The following is a 15,283-nucleotide window of genomic DNA, read 5'->3' as shown; positions in this document are numbered from 1 at the left end:
TTTATTCCAAAAAGGATGCTAAAGAGAGAGCACATATAAGTGAGTTTAACTAATATTATAAGAAAAGCTATCAAAGAAGCCCTTAGGGAACTGGAGAGAGAATTTCTTTTATCATAAAGCAGTCACTGAAGGCCACCAGAGAAGGTTTCTTAGCAGTTGGGTCCTGGAGTTTTGGGACAGTTGAAGTAGTTAGAAATGAAGTGACATTCTAAGAAGGAAGGAGACTATTGATTGAACTGCTGACTAAATATTTATGAGAACTCATAATTATTAATAAATTAATGAAAATATATTTATTTATAATTCTTAATTTATCTTAAACAATATATGTGCAGATGTATAAATAAACTTGTTCCTACGGCAAGCCCCATGACCAAGGGATTAAAGTTCCACGTACTCCACTTCAGTAGCCCAGGTTTGTGGGTTTGGATCCTGGACCTGGACCTATTCTATTCATCAGCCATGCTGTGGAAGCATTGCATATATAAAAATAGAGGAACACTGGCACACATGTTAGCTCAAGGTCAATCTTCCTCAAACAAAAAATGATACCTCTACCATTGGCAACAGATGTTAGCTCAGGGTAAATATTACTTAGCAAAACAATAAAATAAAATAAACTTGTTCTATAAATGAACATTCTAATGGGGTTGATAGCACAAATCAAAAGTCATACACTCAAAGTAGTGGCCACAATTATGGGACTTAATTTCAAGTACAAATATTTCATGATTGATCACTCTTTCAAGTTAAGAATGAAAGAATGAGCTTATTGTTTTGATTAAGATACTAAGGATCAGTTTCCTCATAGTTGAAGGTCTTTGCCAAAAGTTTCATAGCGCAAAGAGAGTTTTTTAAAAATCTGGTATCCTAATATAAATTACTTAATCAGACACTTTCCTGAGAGTAGTTTTTTATTTGGAGGAACATAAGGTATATTTCAAGTGGGCTCAGGAGAAGAAAGTTTACCAACCGAGAGGAAAAGATGTACAAGGGAAATTTGCATCTGTTTAGTCTATCATAGTTGTGCTTTGGCCACTTACAACTTTCAAGACAGTGTATTGAAGGATTGAAGAGGAACACAATGAGATACGTAAGCCTTCCAAATTTTTTACTTGTATATAGTCCCTTTCAAAATTATCTTGAAAAGAATGATGTAGATAAAAAGTTTTCTTCTTAGAAGTGAAGGCAGTGATAGTATTACTTTCTAAGTTTGAAAAAAGAGAAATATTCATTGAAATAAATTAAATTTCAAAGTTAAATCATCAGTGACTTAGCCAGGACAGAAATAAATTGAATGAAGTCAGTTACTGACTGCCCACTACTCCTGTTGTCTAAAATTATATCTCCTTCCCTCCTCTGAATCACTGGTTTGTTACAAGAACAAAGGAGTTTTCAGGTGCTTGGATAATACAAACTCTACTAGAGATTACAACCATCATCTGATCCTTTGTGAACTGCGTGGTGTCCTCCCAAAATCATTTCAGATGTAAATTGTTTAAGTTAAATGCTTGAATTATGAAAACAAGAACTGTTGAGTTATAACACCCCCCTTTCATTTATATGCAACCTTAGGGACTTTGGGTCCTCTAAGGGGTGTCTTTCAGAAATGGGAAAAAGAAAAAAGTAGAAATAAGGATATTTGAGTTATTGCCAACTGTTAAGGAATATTCACTTCTCTACATTAGTATATATTAAATACTAAATATCATAAGAGCACCACAAGGTAACATCATGTTTTTTAGAGGATATATGTACTTCCTGTTTCTCTTTTCAAGCTCTAATATCTGGAAATTAGCATCCAGTGAGGGGAAGCATAATATATATTAAAAAATAGACATTTCTAGAATTATGTGTAACAAATATACAATGATAAATATATGTGTAAAGAAGATATTATTTATGCATAGGGGGTGGGGTATAATTTTCCGTTTATATTATGAACTTCCAAAAGTAGTCAGATATATCCAAAATCCCAAGTGATACACCATCCAAGCATGGATGCCAATTTATTAAATATGGAAAAATAATGAAATTAATAATAAAATGGAGCCACATTACAAACTGTGGAACAAAGTGTTGAGGTGAGTTACTAAGAAGCAACAGCTAAAATGCCCATGATAAGGAACATTTATTTTTGTTAAAATATTCCATAACATCGTATATCACACTATGTGTTACACATACCACCATGAATTAATTCCCTTATTTTTTGCAGGTGAACCATTTCACACTCCTTCTTCTCATTCAAGAAATCATGCAGCTGAATAATAATGTGACTGAGTTCATTCTGCTTGGGTTAACCCAGGAACCTGTTAGGAAGAAAATAGTGTTTGTCACTTTCTTACTTATCTATTTGGGGACTTTGCTGGGTAACTTTCTGATTATTGCTACCATCAAGACCAGTCGGGCACTTGGAAGTCCAATGTACTTCTTCCTTTTCCACTTAGCTTTATCTGATACCTTCCTCTCTATATCCATAGGCCCTAGAATGATTGTGGATGCCCTTTTGAAGAAGACCACTATCTCTTTCAATGAGTGCATGATCCAAGTCTTTTCATCACATTTCTTTGGCTGCCTGGAGATCTTCATCCTAATTATCATGGCTGTTGACCGCTATGTGGCCATCTGTAAGCCCCTACACTACACGATCATCATGAGCCATCAAGTCTGTGGTGCATTGGGGGTTGTGGCTTGGGTGGGGTCCTGTGTACATTCTTCAGCTCAGATTTTTCTGGCCTTGAATTTCCCCTTCTGTGGTCCCAATGTGATTGATCACTATTTCTGTGACTTGCAGCCTTTGTTGAAATTTGCCTGTGCAGACACCTATGTGGTCAATCTACTCTTGGTGTCCAACAGTGGGGCCATTTGTACAGTGAGTTTTGTCATGGTGATGTTCTCCTATGTTATCATCTTGCGTTCTCTGATAAACCACAGTGCTGAAGGGAGGAAAAAAGCCCTCTCGACCTGCATTTCTCATATCATCGTGGTCATCTTGTTCTTCGGTCCTTGTATATTTATATACACACAGCCTGCAACACCTTCTCCATGGACAAGATGATAGCTGTGTTTTATACAATTGGAACACCTTTGTTCAATCCTCTGATTTATACACTGAGAAATGCAGAAGTGAAAAATGCCATGAGGAAAGTATGGAACATGAAGTTGATCTCAGGTGACAAATGATGAATAGAAGTTTCAAATTTTCTTTATAATTAGGATTGATCAAAAAAGTCCATAGAGAACATCATCCTCTTATTGTAGAGTTAACATAATCCTAAAGTGGGACATAAGAATTAGTTTCTCCAAGAAGATAGGCAATATGAACTCATATACTGATTAGCATTGAGTCAGTTTTACATAGAAATAGAGGCAGCCCCAGCTAGAAACAGTCATGTAAGACACATGCTTTACTCTGCCTCTCTTGCCTGCCTAATATCACTGTGTTTTGATCTAGTATTTTCTCTGCCTTTCCTCATATTGAGTCTTTGTGTTCTCTATTTATACTTACACTTCTACATGCTTATATCCACAGCCTGGCAAGGTTTCCTCCAAACTGTTCATTTATTAAGTACTGTGGGATCATAGTGTCTGATCATGGACCTTCAACTTTGTTGCACTTCCTGACTCAAAGAAAGCACCAGATTTAAATAATTATAGAAGCTTCATGTTGCAAAGGACAAGACATGTAATGTAGATAATCTCTCTTCTATGTGCTGTGGTTATACTTTGAATTATTATCATATGTTACTTAGGTCCTTCTAGAAGAATGACAGAACACTGTGAGAGCATTCACCCTTCTGAAGGAGTCTTTTTTATCTTAGGAAGGTTCTCATTATTTAGGTTATACTCAATATTATTCTGTTTGTAAAAATTACTTTTTGCTCCTAAAATGATCCATTCTAATTTTGGGAAAGTTTTAAGTTTTCTCTTGAATCATGCCAATTATAATAATTTGTTCATAAGATTAGGCTCTTATGATTATGGAATAGATGGCCCAATTTAATATGGATATATTTATATGGCCTAGAAGAGTATATGCAGTTGATAATAGGGAACATGAAAATAAGAATTGATTAAAGAAAGAATATTGTAACCCAGAGGAGGATTTTTAGGCTTTGGAGCAGAAGAGTTACATCACTGATATGAATAATTTTAGTTAGATTTAATATAATCCAGAAAAGAGAGTAATCTGAATGAGACTGAGATATTTGAATGAAAATTATGTTTACGCAATGGAGATGGATATCACCATTTGTCACCCTTCATCAACACCACAGACATTGTATGAACCCTAAGAATCTTCTGATTTCAATTTCTCTTCTTATTTGTATTTTTATCCATAGAGAAAATTCAATGAGTATTTTTGTTTATTTGGAACTTCTACCTTTATTTATAAATTACTTAATTATACTAAGATTACTAGTTTTATATTAATTTTATTGTACCAGGAACTTTAGAATTTCTTTAGCTTGAGAAAATGATCTATTTCTCCATGTGGGAATGTAAAACTGTGAATTCCACAATAAACTCTAGTGACATATATACATCACTTTTTTCATATTCTATGAATTTCAAGGCTCCTTCATCTCAAGGATTTATTATTGATCACAGCTGCTGGAGTTTGGTTCTGCTCTTGTAAGCTTTGCAAAATAGTCAATTCCACTTGGCATAGTTTTAGCTGACGTCTTCTTCTATTTCAAGACAAAGTAATTATGAAAAGGGGTGTGTATTGGATCCAATTTAGGTGCCTCTGCAGATACACTCTATCTAATATGTCTGATGGACCTACTTTTAACACAGAGCTTCCATGCCCACTGTTGATGCATCTCCTGCCCACAGAGATTATGGTCTAATTTTTGTCCAGGATTTTATAATAAAGATGATAGAACGGTAAAGATGACTGAATATGCAACCTCACTAGGAATTTTTTGTTGAAGTCAGTATTCTGATAAGAAAAGAGTGGGACTCTGAGATCTAGACAGACATAATTGTGCAGGGAAGGGTGAAAACCATGAACTCACAAATTATCTTGCACCCTCCTGATTATCATAAGTAGCTTCCTCTCCATTGAAAGAGAGGAAAGAACAGTCTTCCTTAACCTAGACACCATGCCATTACCTTATTTGAACAAGTTGTCATGCAATGGTATTTGCTTTCCTCGTGGGCTTCCTCCTATACCCCTTATTGCTTCCTACCAACTAACCAGGGGGAAGCTGCAAGAAAGTCTAAGCAAGAATGTGCATTCTTGCTCTAGGAGAAAATGAAATGCATGAGAAAATCGCAGAACTTTGCTGCTAAGTACAAGTGTGAACCATGGGAGCACTTTATTATGGGAGATGTTAACACAGAATGGTAAAATATAAATCTTGAATTGAGCTCTATCCAATGGGGCTTTTTATGTAGACTCACATTATTGGAAATGCCTTGTCAAGTAACTATGTTGTTTGCTTTACTCACAGAACTATTTGTTAGATCTGTGGGAAAGAACTACAATACAGAGTTCCTAAAAGTATAAAAGACCCAATGGCTGACTTTTTTTAATCTTAGGTATTGACAGTATCTTAAATATCTGTACAATTCTTTGGTGTGGAAGCTTAGGAGTGAATATGATTTGAACTTAATTCATATTCAGAAGACCCTAAAGTAAATTTCTTGAAGAAATTAATTCCCAAAGTTTCTAGGTGGGAAATTTTTGAAGTGTGTCATCAGTATATCCATATTCAAGTGGAGATAAAACAAACTCAACTAAAAAATTGTGGGCTGACTAACAATGACAACTGTGGATTAAACATAGGTTATGTTTATTTGTTTATTTATTTTTATCTTTTTTACCATTCTTTGAAATATTTCTTACTAGTATTCTTAAAGACTTCTCTACATTCATTACAGAATGGTAAAACTTCCATTCACCAATATAACACTGTTCTCAATGCATTTTTTAAATTCTTTCTTTTCTAAAGGAATCATATTATAATATATAAATGTACCAACTTAACGTATGCACCTTAAATTTACACCACGTTATATATCAGATATATTTCATCTAAAAAAAAGCACAGGTTCTTTGTAAAAGGGCTGTTGTGTAGATTAATCTTGACTCAAATTTTGGTGGAACTAAAGTAAGCTTGATGGGCAGAGGAAGGAATCATATGTAAAATTCCCTAAATAAAAATTTGTTGACTTTAATCAGCCATACGAAATGATGAAATTCAGCCATTTTGTGACAACATGGATGGATCTTGAGGGTATTATGCTGAGTGAAGTAAGTCCGAGGGTGAAAGTCAAATTCCACATGATCCCACTCATAAGTATAAGGTAAAAACAACGACAAGCAAACACATAGCATTGGAGATTGGATTGGTGGTTACCATGGGGGAAGGAGGGAGGGCAAAAGGGGTAATTAGGTTCACATGTGAGGGGATGGAATATAATTGGTTTTCGGGTGGTGAACATGATGTAATCTACACAGAATTTTTAAATATATTATGATGTACATCCACAAAGAAATAAATAAATACGGAAAAATTTAGGTGTTAATCACTATAAACTTCCCTCTTACCAATACTTTTGGGACATCCCATAATTCTTGGTATGTTATGTTTTCATTTTAATTTGTCTTAGACATTTTCCAGTTTCCCTTTGATTTCCTCTTTTGCTCAATGGTTATTCAAGAGTGTTTTATTTTAATTTCAATGAATTTGTGAATTTTTCTCTTTTCTCTTGTTATTGATTTCTTGTTTCACTCCACTGTGCTCAGAAAAGATATTTGGAATGATTTCAATCTTCTTAAGTTTGTTAAGACTTATTTCGTGCCCTAACATATGGTCTATCATGAAGAAAATTCTGTGTGCTCTTTAAAAGAATATGTGTATTGCTGCTGTTGGTGGAATGTTCTGGATGTGTCTGTTAGGTTCATCTCACCAATAGTGTTGTTCTAGTTTGTTGTTTCCTTATTGATTTTCTGTTTAAATGTTCTGTCCATTTTTGTAAGTGGGATACCAATATCTTCTATTGTTGTTGTATTCCTGTTTATTTATCCCTTTAGTTCCATCAATATTCACTTTGTGTATTTTGATGCTATGATTTCGGATGCATATATATTTATATTTGTCATAAGTTCCTATGGAAATGACTCTTTGTCATTTGTAATGACTTTGTCTCTTTTGCCTATTTTATATTTGATAATAGTTTAGTCATCCTGCCCTCTACTGGTTAGCAATTACATGGAATATCTTACTCCATCATTTCATTTTCAGTCTATGAGTGTTCTTAAATTTAAAATAGGTCTCCTGTAGATAGCATATAGTTAGATTTTTTAAAAAAAAATTTTAACAGTGTGGAGCTTCCTCAAAACATTAAAAGTAGAACTACCATATGATCCAGCAATTCCACTTCTTGATATTTATCCAAAAAAAGCAAAAACGCTAATTCAAAATGATATATGCACCTACATGTTCATTGCAGCATTATTTACAATAGCCAAGATATGGAAACAACATAAGCGGTTGAAGGGATAAAGAAGATGTGGCATATATATACACATATATGCAAATATATGCAAATTATCCACGACCAATGACATCATTTAAGTTAATGCTTGCATTTATATAATAATATCACAATTAAGGGTTGTTTTCACACAGAAAACACATCTTATATATATTCATTAATGGTATTTACATAGCATAGAAGAGTAAACTGTAAAAAACTTGGGGATATAACTATGTGGCTTAATAATATATACTTCTATTACATAATAAATTAGTATAAATAATTCAAATAAAATATTTTAAATCATGGTGATATGTCAAATTTTCCCTTGTGAATATAACTTTTTAAAATAGACTTTATTTTTTAGTGCAGTTTTAGGCTTACAGAAAAGTTTCAAAAAAGTACAGCGAGTTCCCACATATCTTCTCTGTCGCCCTCAGCTTCCCCATTTACTGACATATTGCATCAGTTTGCTACATTTGTTACATTGGTAAACCAATATTGTCACACTTGTACTAAAGTTCATAGTTTACGTTAGGGCTTACACTTTGTATTGTACAGTTTTATGGGGTTTGGGTTATTCATTATGTCATGTTTCCATCATTCCAGTATCATAAATATTTGTTCTCCTTCACTAAAAATGACTTGTCCTCCATCTATTCATCTCTTCTCCTCTCTCATTGAATCCCTAGCAATGACTGGTTTTTTACAGTTCCCACATTTTGCCTTTTTCAGAAAGGAAATTTATAATTCACAACTGTCATGTAAATATTGCCATTTTGAAACATAAATATCCTTCTTAAGGTTATCTCATTCATTATTTTATTCTATTAATATTTTAAAATTCAGTAACATCAATTGATTACTCTCTCTACTTGTAGACCACATTAATATATCACACTTAATTTGGGCCAGCTATGCTACAATTAATTCGCATGATTCAAAAGAAAACTTAATACCACCACCTGCCCCAAAGAAAGAAGCAAGTTGAGAGTATAAAGTAGATTTTACCAAAAGAATGCTATTCTGAGTACAAAAACCAACAGTCACAGCCTTCCTAAGATCCAAGACCTACCTCAGGAAGGTGCATTTTCTCAGTTTGAGAAAGATCTAAGTAAACACAAGCTTAGAATTTTCAGTAAATGCTCAAGAATTGGAAAGAGGATTACTAGATTTTATCTTGTTCCTTACTATATGGACTTTTTACAGTTACTTGAATCTGATACTTTCTGCTGAATCAGGAAGAACAATTAAGTTGAAGGTCGATGATCAAATGTGTTGAGACAGAAGTATCTAATAAATGAAACCCTTTGGAAGAGGTAAAAGTAGCTAGGCTGTAGAGATAAGCATGGGGAGGAGGGTAATCTAGAAGCAGGAAGCATCAGTAGTCAACATGATGAAGAACAGGAAAAACACTAGATAAAAACCATAGGTGACACTGGGAAGGCAGAAGTCAGAGAAACAGCAGTGAACCTCTAAGGCAATGGGCCTTCCATACCAGACTATACGTGGTGCTGTCACATCCCCTTCATATATTTTACTCGATACTAATCAGCTTATGTGTTCACATTCTTTATTTTCCTGAAGGAAGTAACTCTCATGCCCCAAGTTAGGATTGTAATAACTCCACAATAAGAATATCATATTCTCTATGAACTGCTAGGTCAATCCAAACTATTAAGAGAAATTAAAACTACCATTCTTCTTTTGGCATCTGAGACCAACTTCTTGTTCCACAACTTTCTCATTGCATTTTTCACTTTTTCATTTCTCAGTGTACAAATTATAAGGTTGAACAAAGCTTTTCCAATTGACAGGTGTCATCTTGTCCATGCAGAAGGTGTTTGCAGGGTATGTTTATATAAATATATAAGGACCAAAGAACACGATGACCACTGTGATGTGGGAGATACAGGTGGAGAAGGCTTTTCTTATTCTTTCAGCACTGTGGTTTCTCAGAGAATGCAAAATGATAACATAGGAGAACATCACCATGACAAAACTCACTATACAGATGGCTTCACCATTGGACACTAAGAGTAGATTTACCACGTAGGTGTCTGTACAGGTAGGTTTCATAGTGATCAATCACATTGGGACCACAAAAAGGTAAACTCAAAGTCATAAAAATCTGAGCTGAAGAATGTATACAGGACTCCCCCCAGGCCACAGCCACTAGTAAACCACAGACTTGATAACTCGTCTTAGTTGTGTAGCACAGGGACTTACAGTTGGCTACAGAGTGGTAAAAAGCCATGAGGATTAGGATAAATATCTCTAGGCTACCAAAGTAATGCCTTAAAAAGACATGGATCATGCACTCACTGAAAGAGATAGTGGTCTTCTTCAAAAGGTCAGCCACAATCATTCTAGAGGATATGGACATAGAGCAGCAGGTGCCAGATAAGGAGAAGTGGAAAAGGAAGAAGTACACTGGACTTCCATGTGCCTAGCTGGTCTAATAATCAAGTTATCTAACAATGTACCCAAATAGAAAATCAAAAAAGTGACAAACTATTTTTTTTCCTTACAGGATCCTTAATTTACCCAAGCAGAATGAACTCAATAACATTATTGTTCAGCTGAATGATTTCATGAATGAGAAGAAGGGATGAATGTGAACTAAATTGTGTGAAAAAAAAAAAGGAATTAACATAAGTTTTGCCATGAGATATTATGGGATAGTTAAAGCAAGTTAATTCTTGGTACTATGGGAAATCATGGAATATTTTAAGCAAAATTAAATACTCTTCATGAAGTACATTCTGACAGATTTCTCAACATCTCTTCCATACCTTGTTCCTAAATTTTTAATGACCAGTTCAGTGGGCACATTGAGTCTCAAATAAACTTGTGGATGTGATACTTTTCCTACAGTACTCTTCAAATGCAACCCTTTTTTAGCTTTGACATTATGTTGACTAATTTTGCCAATTTAATACACACAAAATTAAGAGCTAACCCTCATTTTATTATTTTCTTCAGTTTTCCCTCTTTCTTTTAACTGCTGCCAATCCTCCTCTTTTTGCTGAGGAACACTGGCCTTAAGCTAACATTCTTGCCCATATTCCTCTATTTTCCATGTGGGATGCCTACCACAGCATGGCTTGCCAAGTGGTGCCATGTCTGTACCCAGGATCCAAACCGGCAAATGCCAGGCCACCAAAGCGGAATGTGTGCACTTAACCGCTGTGCCACTGGGGCCGGACCCTTCAGTTTTCTATTTCAGTCAGTCTTGGAGCCCATGTTTTGCATGGTGCATCACTTGGCATTTAGGATATACATGACTGCCCTTGTAGGTTCAAGAATAATAATAAACAATGCACATACCACTCCCAACAAGATAAAGAATGTGTTCTTTATATAGTCCTTTATACAACATTGTTACAAACATTTATACAAATAATATATTTTCTAGAAACACATAATGTTCTCCACTTGTCTGCACATTATATCCCAGATATTCCACTTGAATGGAGAAACAGGTAACACTTATAGTCTTTGAATAATCTACTGCAAACTTTAAGCACTATTATGATATTAGTTCTTGGCAAATACTAATAGACAGAAATGAACGCTCTTTAATTGTTAATATATCAAATATCCCCATTTTTATCTGTCTTTCATCAGTTTCTGAAAAGCGCCCCTTAGAGCTCCTGAAGTGACACTCCTAAATTAAAGAAGGGATATTACTTAATAGTTTGTTGTCACAATTCAAGTTTTTAGCTTAAGCATCATAAACCTAGAGTGGTTGTGTGTTTGGGCATAACCAAGCAAATGGTTTAGGACCAAATCTTGACTGTAACCACCCAAACCCCACCTTCATGAAACAATGAAATGGAGTAGAGAAGAAGAAATGGCAGGGAGATGTGGCTTTAGAAAGAGGGATATTAGATCGTCAGTAACTGATTTATTTATTTTTTTATTTCTGTCTTAGCAAAGTCAACGATTCTTAAATGTGGACATGTCACTTCTTTCAATGAAGATTTCTTTTTTTTTTCAAATATGAAAACAAATATTATCATTGCCGTTATTTCCAAGACCAAAGTCTTTCTCCAGATATTCCCTGCCAAGTTGATATTGGACAAGACACTGTATGAAAGTAAAAATATAAACTGAAATAAAGTACATTTAAATATAATCTGGAAGACTTACTTATCCTATTGTCTCTCTCCCCAATCTCACCCAAAACTTCAATATATTGCCTTGTAAGTTGTGAGTTGACCAATGCTCAACCTGTGATAGACTAACACAATCATAGTTATATATTTTTCCCTCTTTTAGTATATTTTCTTCTCAATAAACCTGAAATTTCTCTCATCTTCCTCCAAATCAAAAACAACTTTTGGGAATAGGCCTGATGAGGTTATTCACTTTGGAGTGTCAACAATAAAAAAAAAATAAAAGTCCTCTTGGACTTTGTGATCCAGGACAAACATCTGAAACTATAAGAGAAATGAGTCTTGGCATCATAACCATTACAATGAGTTTATCATTTCCTTTGTTCACTGAGTGATGTGTCCTATAATATTAGCATTTGAAACTGTGGTAGGCATTGGAAGCAAGATGATGTGAAATTCTCTCATGCTCTATTCAGTCAGTGATTTTGGCCACACACTAGAGAGTGTAGTTTTTGGTATGGATGTTATCAATTCTATTAACCTGTCTGTTTCCAGGATAAATTTAATTCTTTCTTACATTTGGACATATATACTTAAAATGACATATAATATTTTATAATATTTTATTCATTTATAATTTATATTTATATAATACATACAATAATTATAAATTATTTTAGTTATAAGTTATTTTATTTATTTATAATATAGTTATAAATAATAATTATATTTAATTTGTTTAACAATAATTGTGGGTCTTTATCAAATATTTAATCAATAGTTTCTTGATGACATTAAAAGTCTAGACCCAAATCTGCAACCACAGTGCTCAATTCCATCATTTCATGTTCTAAACAATTTAGACTACTTTAGTCATATATTTATTAATTTCTCTGAGAAATATTCTCTGTGGCCTCAAGCATACTTCAGGGAATCTCCTCCTGTGTTAAACAAAGGAATTTTAATCTATTTAGTAACCTATAATAACCTCTGATCTAGAAAAAGGACAATATAGTTCTCAAATCAACAAATATTTATTGGATTCTGTGTATAAACAGGGTATGTTCACCATGCAATGGGGCTATACTAAGATTAGTAAATATAACAGGTGTGATCTCTGTAATAGAAGTAATGTACTAGCCAAGGATTTAAAATAACTAGTAGCAGCAACTCACATATAATATAAAGGAAAATTGACAAAGATGTTATCTCAGGACAAATCCTCCTCAGGAAAAAACATAAATAAAAATAAAATACACAAATAGTTGTACAGTATGCAAACTCCTCTTGCCCTCTCCTTTCTCGCTGTAATATCTTTCTATTTCTAGCTGCTTCAACCTTCTGTGAACTTTAGGATCAAAATGCTGAGAAACATCCTTTACATGGCTTTCAGTGATTGCCTATGAAAAGGAAAATTCATTCTCCTGTTCTCTAAACGCTTGCATTATAGCTTTTCTTATAATAATAGATACTATTGTCTCAACACAAAAAAAGAATGTGCTTATTTTAGTTTCCTTCCTGGAGTTAGAATATTGAAAACCATGTATTCTCAGGATTTTATTCTGCATTGTTCCAACTCAATGCCTTGTACTTTGGGGTTGCTCAGTAAGATCTTTTAAATTGAATATTTTCTACTACTCCTTAAAAGTGCTCATATTTACCTCATTTTTTTTGCACCATACTGATTACAAAACACATTCACAACATAAATTTGCTGTGGCTTTCTGTCTGCTGTGTAGGTTAGAGAGACAAATGTGCTTGTACTTTATAAAACCAGGAAAAGGAAAAAAAACCTGAGATCAATTTTAAATAACTTTTGAAAATTGTACAACTGGAGTAGAGGATGTCATACTCTGAACAGTACCACATGGCATGTAAGACATTGAAACTCTGATACCCATAAAATGATCATCTTAAAGCATTTTGTTAATGAATCATAAATGTTTGGGGTGCAAGAAGATCCATTTTTCATATATTCCTAATATTTATTCTTGTTTTTATGTGTGATGTATGTATAATCACGTCAAATTTTTTTTCAAAGGTGTTTTGACACCTTTCATCAGGTTCTCAAGGGAATCTGATACAACAGGTTACAAAGATCCAAAGACAAAATGGCATCAGTAACCTAGCATATCTTCCAATAATTGCTGTAGTCACCTCAACTCTTCAAACAAAATAAGGCGACTTTGAAGTGGCTAAATTTGTCAAAACAAGGATAAGAGAACGTGTTGGTTTAGGAATGGGTGCTTGACAAAGAAGTATTTAAAAAGAGCAGGTGGGAAAAGGTGGAGAATTGATGATGGTGAAATACAAGTTATTAGGTGGCTCCTTCTGTGTTTCTGTTTTACTGCAGATGCTACAGTGGGAAGCACTTAGGCACTGTCTCTTCAACCATCCACTCCTCCCTAGTTGAGCTACACTAGCCTCCTATCTTTGGGAGAATCCCTATACTTAATTTCTACACAGAATTTACCATATTCTGTGAGAATGTTAGCAAGTTGCCCTGAGATTCTTTACCCCTTAAATCCCCAAATAAAAGAGTAATGTAATTTATTCTTCTGAGCTCCTCACTCTGGATATTGACTCACATAATTTGTGCTTATCTGTTCAGGAGATGGCCTGGAAACAGCTTTAACTGAGAACCAAAAATTCATCATGAATCTCAATACCCACTACTTATGTTTCCTATATCTGTTTGGCCCAAATTACATGAAATTAATATTTATTTGTTCCTCTTTTCAAATCTTCTAAAGAGAGCAGGAGTCTTGTGGAGAGGGAAGTGGATAATATCACATGTGGAAGAACATTGGACAGGGACAAATATTGATGAAAAGGGAAGATTTTTATCCAAAATATTGTCAGTAACTCCCCTCTCACATATTGGCAAGTTATCTTTCAGTTTTTAGCCTCCTCATTGACATAATTTCTGAGCTTTCTCTGAGAACTAGTCAGCTTTTAAATTAAATCTCAGAAATGTGTAAATCGTAAATTACATTCTAATGGTATCATATTGGAAACATACAGGGAGTAATAATCTTATATCCTGATACAGAAACTCTATTAAAAGTTGTCTTTGGAGATGGAAAATTCGGCATTCTCCAGAAGTTACCTGTAGGTCACTAGCTCCATTAACCTTTCCTAGAATTCCTAACCAGGTACATCATTTCTAACATTCTAGAATCCAAAGCTCTTAGTGAGGATTCATCTCATCACACTACCTTACATCAAAATCATGTGTTAAATTTTCTGCATTGTGCCATCTCTAGAAACTGTAATAAACCTTAACTCAGGAAATACATTCCTCTATCCCTACAGTGCTTTTTACGCGATACCTTTTCACAGATGTTGCGCTCATACAAGATTTATTGAGTTCAATTGATCATTCTTCCTCAACAATTATATTTATTCTATTCATTTCTTATATTAACAGCAAATCTCAAAAAAACTAAGTTCTTTTTTTCTGTTCCTTTCTCACTGTATGTGGAAACAGTATAGACAAAATAAATATAAAAACATATTAGAAAATTATTTTAGATTATTTTATAATGATGCATCTGTGTGTAAAAAGATGGAAATATCTGTAAATTATCTGTTAGAAGACTCTCTGAATTAGTGTCAAGTCTGACCATTCTTTTTTGATAGTGACATTCTCATAGAACACTTAAAAA

The 15,283-nt window shown here is 34.0% G+C and overlaps 1 non-coding gene and 2 pseudogenes across 1 annotated transcript; 2 read left to right on the top strand and 1 right to left on the bottom strand.

Moving 5' to 3' along the window:
• Positions 1-2,257: 2,257 nt before the first annotated feature.
• On the top strand, positions 2,258-3,186 carry LOC138923013 (olfactory receptor 4C16-like; annotated as a pseudogene).
• Positions 3,187-5,373: 2,187 nt separating this feature from the next.
• Positions 5,374-5,503, top strand: LOC138923018 (small nucleolar RNA SNORA18). The gene has a single exon (XR_011436140.1). It is a non-coding gene; the product is annotated as a small nucleolar RNA SNORA18 (small nucleolar RNA).
• Positions 5,504-9,158: 3,655 nt separating this feature from the next.
• Positions 9,159-14,744, bottom strand: LOC138922965 (olfactory receptor 4C16-like; annotated as a pseudogene).
• Between the last annotated feature and the right edge of the window lie 539 nt (positions 14,745-15,283).

Source organism: Equus caballus, unplaced genomic scaffold (genome assembly GCF_041296265.1).
Source record: "Equus caballus isolate H_3958 breed thoroughbred unplaced genomic scaffold, TB-T2T haplotype2-0000437, whole genome shotgun sequence".
NCBI lineage: Eukaryota > Metazoa > Chordata > Mammalia > Perissodactyla > Equidae > Equus > Equus caballus.
This window is presented reverse-complemented; position numbering and strand designations above follow the sequence as displayed.